Genomic DNA, 7,728 nt, shown 5'->3' with positions numbered 1-7,728 from the left:
TCATTTTCCAGGTGACAAAGTGTTATTTTTTCACTCCATTCCAGGCTCTCCCCTTAAAAGCAAGTTTACTGGTCCCTATATAGTTGCTAATAAAACTATCTCCCCTCAACTATATAGTCCATACTCCTGATCGCCGAGAAGATTCACAACTTGTTCACATTAATCTCATGAAACTTTACCATTCCAGGCAGTCAGAGGAAGACATCCCAGAGGCTATGAGCCTACCTGTATTACATACGGTTTTGTCAGGGCCGGAGCTGGAGACAGATGACATGGACCTATTGGAGAATTTAGACTTCCCTCTACCTAAAGAGAACCATGCTAACAGTCACATACTCAACAACTTGGATGAGTATTTTCTGTTCTGAATCCATCTCAAGCAAAAGATCTCGCTAAGTTATTATCAACATTTCCTAAAGTCACGTCAGACCTCCCAGGGTTTTGCCATATACTTAAACATGATATTAAGCTAATCTCAGATGATGTACATTGTACAACCCATTAGGCAATCAGCATATCGACTAAATCCACAAAAAAGAGAGATTATGAAAAGGAGGTAGACTTTTTGTTAAAACATAACTTAGCTGAGCCAAGTACCTCCCCCTGGGCTTCACCTTGCCTTCTCATTCCAAAACCCGATAGCACTTTTCGTTTCTGTACCGATTATCGTAAAGTGAACCAGGTCACTTGTCTCAGACTCCTACCCTTTACCTTTGATTGAAGATATAATAGACAGCATAGGCATGCCAAATTTATCAGTACGGTGGACTTATTGAAAGGATATTATCAAGTGGGACTCACGGATAGGGCCAAAATAATCTCGGCATTTATAACTCCATTTGGTCTTTTTCAATATTTGGTTATGGCGTTTGGCTTTTCTAATGCTCGCCACATTCCAGAGGGCCATCAACTTCTAATTCAGGACCTAGGTGGACGTTCGCCTACCTGGATGACCTGGTGGTGGTGACAGCTGGGACGAACATCTGGTGCGTTTGGAGATACTGTTTGCACGACTGCAAGAGACTGGATTCACCATAAACCTGGCTAAATCTGCTTTTGGCCGGGCCTCAGTGACTTACCTGGGACATATCGTTGGGCATGGTATGGTGAGACCCAAGGACGCAAACGTTAGAACCATCTGTCCTTCCCCACTAGGACGAGGAAGGAACTCATGCGCTTCCTGGGGATGTGCGGCTACTACCGTCGGTTCTGCAGTAAAGCGTGGCCGGACCCTCACAGACCTTACCAGTTCTGCGGTCCCTTACATCTGGAACCAGAGGTGCGACCAGTCTTTCCACCGCCTCAAAGCCTTCCTTGCCTCAAGCCTGACTACACCTCGCCCTTCCATCTGCAATCGACGCTAGTGGTGTCGGAGTGGGGGCTGTGCTCCTACAACCGATCCCAACCACGATGTTCTTCACCCTGTATTACTCCGCCAAGTTGAAAAAACATCAGACCAACTCGACCATAGAGAAGGAGGCCTTGGCTCTGGTGTTGGCAATAAAGAAGTTTGAATGTTACCTCCAGTCTTGCCCACAAACAACCCTAGTCTTCACCGACCATAACCCACTCACGTTCATCCAAACCAACAAGACCTCCAACCAGCGAATCTCCGCTGGGCTCTCCTCACCCAGCCCTATAACCTGATTGCAGACTCCTTATCCCGAGCTCCAGTGGAAATGCAGCAGCTACTCTCCAGACGCACCAGGTGATCACCTCCTTCGCGCCCGCGCTACGGAGGGTCTTTGGAGGGTGTGTTACGAACCCTCCACCCAGCACTACGAAGCACGCCATCTATTGTCCTGATCTACCTACCCAGCACCACGAGCAACGCCATCTAGGGACGAGACACGAGTATGACTCGTCTTAGTTACCACCTCGAGGTTTCCCTTCTCCTATCCTGGTTGTTGCGTCACCTCCAATTCGAGGAGAGAGCACTTGGCTCTGGGAAGTGACCACAGGATCATCTATCCTCTAAACCACGCAGTGCAGTGACTACCTACCGTCTTCTACAATACTCAGCCTTACTCGTCAGCCATCTCAGCTCCTCACTTAAGTACTAGTATTCTTTGTATTAATTTCCCACGTCCACTTGCTTCGAGATTGTTTTATGTTTATTAATATGTATATACTGTTAATGTTTAGGTTAAGCATGGTTAAGGGTAAATTATAGAAAGCTGAATATTTTGTTAAGGAATTTATGGTACTTTATTATACACAACAAAAACTCGCATCCTTTGTCTACCCTTTTATAGTCCGATTGTCTTTGTTTTTTTGTTGTTGTTGCCTGTTGGGATCTGGGTAGACTTTTAACTATATTCTAAATCCTCAACTCGTAAATAATAGCTCATCTGTTACCATGTGTCTTTCCATATACCTGTTTTCATTTCATTGTAATAGGTCTGGATTAATTTAAATTTTCTGGAAGTTTGTTGTTGGGTAATGTCTGTATGTGTAGAAGTGCAGGAAGTGTGTTTGGTTATAGATGCTTTTATTGGGTTGAGTGCAAATTGTCCATTTCTGAGTCTATATCTTCTGTTGTTTTCCCTTGTAGGTTAATCGAAAGTGGTGATTACTTAAGTCGTCTTTTAGTTGTCCTAGTCTGTTTTACTCTATTTTCAGTCTCTTTTATTGGCATCTTGTATGGGGTTTGTTGACAGTGTTAGTATAATTGGCAGATGGTCATCGCCTGTAAGAGAGGTCCTCGTATTATATGGTAATTGAAAAGGCTTTGTTGTTGGTAAAAATTTTGTCTGGTGTCGATTGTGTATTGTGATTTCTCCAGGTTGGAAAGTTAGGACCCAGATGATTGATTTTCCCTAAATTTATTAATTGATTAAGGGCGTTTCCCACGACGTTATTATTTGTATTGTCAAAAATCCTATGTCTGGCGTTAAAGTCTCCTAAGATGTACATCGGATGACTATTGTTAGCCAATTTTAATAGGTCTTCTATAGGTAAGTAGTAGCAATAATTACGTCTCCTTGAGTTGTATTTATTTTTATTGCTAGAAATTCATCCTGGAAGTCATCAATTAGTTTAAATTTTAAGTTTCTTTTAACCGCTATCGCTACTCCGTCATTTTTCTCGCCCGATTTATTTCTTTGGTTTACATAATAGTTAAAGAGTTTTATGTTGTTGTTTTCTGTCTCACTGTGACTGTTTATTAGTATAATGTCAGGGTCAATTTCGCGATATATATTACTTAGGTTAATTCTCTCGGTCTTCCAGTTTCTTACGTTGTGTTGTATTATTCTTAAAGTTCTTACTGTTTGTCTATTGTCCATTATTTCTTATACTTGGATTGTGGCAGTCAGTTGGAGTGGAGACCTATCATCCTGTTTCCCGCTTCTGACTCTTCTATACTCTGACGGGTCTACTATTTTAAAGTCTTTGGCCGTAATCTTTAGTTTGTCCGTAGTAATTAGTGACCAGACATAATCTTCACTTAGGGATTTTTCTTGATATGTCCACTTGTATATCCCTCCTTCACAGTTTTTTACTATTGTCCCTCCTGTTGGTCTCGATGTTGGGATTCTATGTTTTGTTGTAGTGATAACTTTTAATCCAATTTCTTCAGCAGATTCAGGTTGTATATTGTGATCAGTTTCATCTTATCTTCTCTCTCCTACCTTGTCTGTCCTTTGTTATTCTCATCTTCTTTGTCACTTCTAGTCATTTGTTATCTGGGATCTCTATCAGTCGCTTGTGTGTTCCTTGTGTATCAGCTGTTGCTCCTTGCTCAAACCTTTGTCTGTCTTGATGTGAAGTCTTTTCTCAGTCTGCTTGGCATATGTTGTTCAGCCAGTTTTTGATTGTGATTCTCTGGAAATATCATCTCGGTAGGTTATTCAATTTAAACATTTTCTCTTAATTCTCATTGTATGATCCGGGTGCAATGATTATTGTGCAAATGTGCATGGATCATATTTAACGCCACCTTATCGCGTATTGCTCACTTAGGATGAACATCAGGGATTCTGGTCTATGAGCCTCTGACCGCTTCCTTTTGCTATTTCCTTGACGTATGTCGTATCTCTTCTTGTCTTGTTCCTTTTCTCTTGTTTCTTTTGTACTTTATCATGTGTTTTTTTTATTGCTACGCCATTGCTAACGTCCTATGTCCTATGTATACATTCCCGTTTCTTCTTAGTATAGTTGAGAGACAGCCAACATGTATTCTACATTCAGTGTAGGTATGGTCGTCGCCTGCACAATCTGAGCAGTACTTTTTTTCTTTTTCCGGACAGTCTCTCGTTGTGTGTTCTTCATATTTGTAGCAGGAGAAGCAAGTTTGCAGACTGATGAATGTCTCCTTCTTTATTTGATGTGGTGTGACTGACATGTTGAATATTAGAAAGCCCTGTTGTAAAACTTTCTCAGCCATTGACACTTCTTCAAACATGAGTATAGTCCCTTATCTTAATGACTTCTTCAATCTTCATCCACCTATTTTGGCGTTCCAGTTCTTCTTTCAGGTCTTCCTCCCGATCTCTTGATCGACTTGACGAACAAAAACTGATCTTTTTGCTTTTTGTTCTGGTGGCATGACAACAATAAGGCCTTCATTGTAAAATATATCTCTTGCTTCTTTTGAAAGGATTTTATCTGAATCAAAGTCATCTTTACAGATTACTTTAAAACCTTCATTGGTGCTGAATATTCTAGTTAGTGGGACTTGCAGTTTGTTGTAAGTGATTTCTGCCACTTTTCCCTTCCAATAGAGTGTCCCTTATCTCTATGTTTTATTCTAATGCTAGTTGTCATCTTCTTGATTACATCTAATCCTACCTATAACACAGGGCTCCTGCCTGGGAGCAGTGACCCCGCCCCCCCTCTGGATTTGGCGTCGGGCTCTGCACCCAGGTTACTCTGCATTTGTTAGTAATATTCCAGTGCTACCAATGCAGTGACTCCCCGGACAAGGGGGTGCCCTGCACTATCACAGGTGTCTCTTGCCGGATCGACTGGTCGCGAAGTTCTGCCTCGTTCAAAGAACGGAGTGCATGAGGGGGATGAAAAAAGGAAAGAAGAGGACTTAGAGAGTAGAAACAGCCTACCTACCACGCCACGTTCGGTCAGCCAATCAGAGCACCGCAGTAAACGTGCATGTATCACGCCACCGTGGGGCACCACTGATTGGCCAATCCAGGACGTAGACGCACGGGTAGTAGTCAAAATTTGGGTAGGCCAAATATTTGTTTTTTCCAAAGTTGGAATTTCCCGTACAATCTGTGATGGTAATTACACCGTCACTATGTTGAGTAAGTATAATCACTAGGATTGAGTGTCTTATCACAACAAAGTTGCAGACTCAAACATGCAGCAAAAGAATCAGGTCTTCGCAGCTCCGTGTCTATTTTTACTTAGGCTAGCATACCTAAGTTAAAGCAAACTCCCTGCCAATACAAGAAGGAAGGAGATTCTTATAGTCTAATAAAACAATTCATCATGACCAACATACAGCATTCAACATAGGGTCCGGGGCGCAGCCCCCCGGTTAGCAACTAACCATTTGATTGCATTATCTCTGAGAATAGTTAGCAATATCCATTTGATTGCATTATCCCAGGTTAAGGCTGTGTGGTTCCATATCACCAGATTTTATTAAAAATCCTAATGGCCAGGCTAAACAGTTTAGGCCAGATAGTGGTGGCTGCTTGGATTATTTCTTTTGTCTCTTATTGAATTTCCGGGTGGCTAACCTCTATAAAATTGATACACCAATAGACTTTGTACTACAAGTTAGGTTAACTGACACTTTTGTTGTATTGGAGGATTGCCATCGGGGAGCGTGTGGGGACGAAACCTCCGGCGAAAGTAGTGGTTAGGGTTAGGCGGCCTTGGTAGTGGTTGGGTTAGTTGGCCTGTATTATTATTATTATATAAAATAAGGTCCCCTGTTAGATTCTTACTACTTGTCAGGCTAAACAGTTTAGGCTGCCTTCTTGGATTATTTCTTTGTCTCTTATTGACTTTCAAGTATTAACCTCTATAAATTGGAGGAGAATTAACAGACTTTGTACCAAGGTTAGTTAACAGACACTTTTGCTGTAATGTGGAGGATTTCACACGAGCGTGACGAAACCTCCGGCGAAAGTAGTGGTTAGGTTAGGCGGCCCGGTAGGGTTGGGTTAGTTCGTATTATTATTATTATATAAAATTCTATGTCCCCTGTTAGACTTTACCACGGTCAGGCTAAACAGTTTAGGCTGCTTGGATTATTTCCTTGTCTCTTATTGACTTCGGGTGGCTAACCTCTATAAAATTGAGGACACCAATAGACTTTGTACTAAGGTTAGGTTAAACAGACACTTTTGCTGTAATGGAGGATTTCGCCATCGGGGAGCGTGACGAAACCTCCGGCGAAAGTAGTGGTTAGGTTAGGCGGCCCGGTAGTGGCTAGGTAGTTGCCTGTATTATTATTATTATTATTATTATATAAAAATTTAAGGTCCCCGTTAGACTTTACTACTATTATGGGCTAAACAGTTTAGGCTAAGCTTGGATTATTTCTTGTTCTATTGACTTTTGTGTTAACCCTATAAAATTGGAGGACACCAATAGACCTTTGTAACTAAGGTTAGGGGTTAAAACAGACACTTTTGTTGTACGGAGGATTTGCCATCGGGGAGCGTGACGTTCTCCGGCGAAAGTAGTGGTTAGAAGAAGTGCTTCCTATAGTGGTTGGGTTAGTTGCCTGTATTATTACATATATTCTATAAAAATTCTAGCGTCCCCCGTTAGAATTTACCACGGTCAGGCTAGATAGTGGTGGCTGCTTGGATTATTTCTTTGTCTCTTATTGACTTCGGGTGGCTAACCTCTATAAAATTGAGGACACCAATAGACTTTGTACTAAGGTTAGGTTAAACAGACACTTTTGCTGTAATGGAGGATTTCGCCATCGGGGAGCGTGACGAAACCTCCGGCGAAAGTAGTGCCTGTATATCTCTATAAAATTTAGGCCGCCAATAGACTTTACACCAAGGTTGGCTGCTTGGATTATTTCTTTCTGTCTCTTATTGACTTAGCCTCTATAAAATTGTGGACACCAATAGACTCTGTACTAAGGTTAGGTTAAACAGACACTGTAACGGAGGATTTCGCCATCGGGGGGCGTGACGAAACCTCCAGCGGTGTGGACTGCACCACGGTTAGGTTAGGTAGTAGTGGCTGTCGGGATTATTTCTTTGTCTTACTCAGGCTGGCAAGCCTCGCTAAAACTTTAGGACACCAATACACTCTTCTACTACCAAGGAGAGGTTGTTGGATTATTTGTTTGTCTATAAAACTTCAGGACACCAACACACTCTCTACTACTACCACCAAGGAGAGGTTGTTGGATTATTTGTTTGTCTCTTACTTAGGCTGGCAAGCCTCTATAAAACTTCAGGACACTAATACACTTTAACCCAGGTTAGGTTAAACAGACACTTGCGCAATGGAGCAGGCCGCTAGACACTGCTGCCGCTGCTGTAATGGAGGATTTCGCCATCGGGGGGCGTGACGAAACCTCCGGCCTGGTAGGGAGAAGTCTTAATGGATCGCAGTGAGGGATGCTGCTCCATCTCTACAACACCCTGACCGGTGTAAGTCGTCTACGAACGATTCGGTGGGCACATCAGCATTCGTGATCCGCATTTGGGACGGAGAGCGGCACTGATGACACGACTTCCGAAGTTCCTTGTGGGTCATTCTCCGGCGTGCAGCAAGCTGCCCGCCAGA

General features: G+C 42.5%; 1 non-coding gene across 1 annotated transcript in view; it reads right to left on the bottom strand.

Annotated features, from left to right (window-relative positions):
* Nucleotides 1-7,509: 7,509 nt before the first annotated feature.
* The window catches only part of LOC121879732, a 4,239-nt gene continuing 4,020 nt past the window's right edge, over nt 7,510-7,728 (bottom strand). The window contains exon 1 of the ribosomal RNA XR_006091406.1: nt 7,510-7,728. This exon is cut by the window's right edge and continues 4,020 nt beyond it. This is a non-coding gene — a ribosomal RNA (large subunit ribosomal RNA).

This window comes from Homarus americanus, unplaced genomic scaffold (assembly GCF_018991925.1).
Source record: "Homarus americanus isolate GMGI-L3 unplaced genomic scaffold, GMGI_Hamer_2.0 scaffold40913, whole genome shotgun sequence".
Classification (NCBI taxonomy): Eukaryota; Metazoa; Arthropoda; class Malacostraca; order Decapoda; family Nephropidae; genus Homarus; species Homarus americanus.
Note: the sequence above shows the minus strand (reverse complement) of the source record. Positions and strands in the feature narration are given on the sequence as shown.